We start from the raw sequence: 553 nt of genomic DNA on the forward strand, positions 1-553 counted from the left end.
TTATGTTCACACTCAAGATTGATTTTACAGTTTACAGGTTTTCTTCCTTTCCTTTTACATTTGCATTTTATGTATTGAATCAAAAACCCTTTGATTCAATACAAAATCCTTTTGATTCACCCATTTATATTTTTGCTCATTTGTTACTATATACTTATATGTATTAACACCCTTGTCTATGCAGTTACCAGCTTTTTCCACTCCTTAATCTGTATCACTCAAACAATTGTGTGTATTCATCTGATACAATTGAATAAATAAACATATTTGAATGCTTACTGGCTGATGTCTGTCGATTTTATATCCTCTCCATTTTCTTATTTGCCGTATAAACCATGGGTAAATCACTTTTGCCCCCGCCCATATATAATACTCAATTGCGACATTTCCATGCAATAACTAGCACTTGACTATGAATAATTGGATACACTACCAGCAGTATATTGGATAGCTACTATCTCTTAGTTGGTTTCTCAAACTCTAACTTACAAAGAAATATATTTATATGTATATATATATATTTCTCTCTCTCTCTCTCTCTCTCTCTCTCTAT

This window comes from Octopus bimaculoides, chromosome 1, assembly GCF_001194135.2.
Source record: "Octopus bimaculoides isolate UCB-OBI-ISO-001 chromosome 1, ASM119413v2, whole genome shotgun sequence".
In the NCBI taxonomy this organism is placed as follows: Eukaryota; Metazoa; Mollusca; class Cephalopoda; order Octopoda; family Octopodidae; genus Octopus; species Octopus bimaculoides.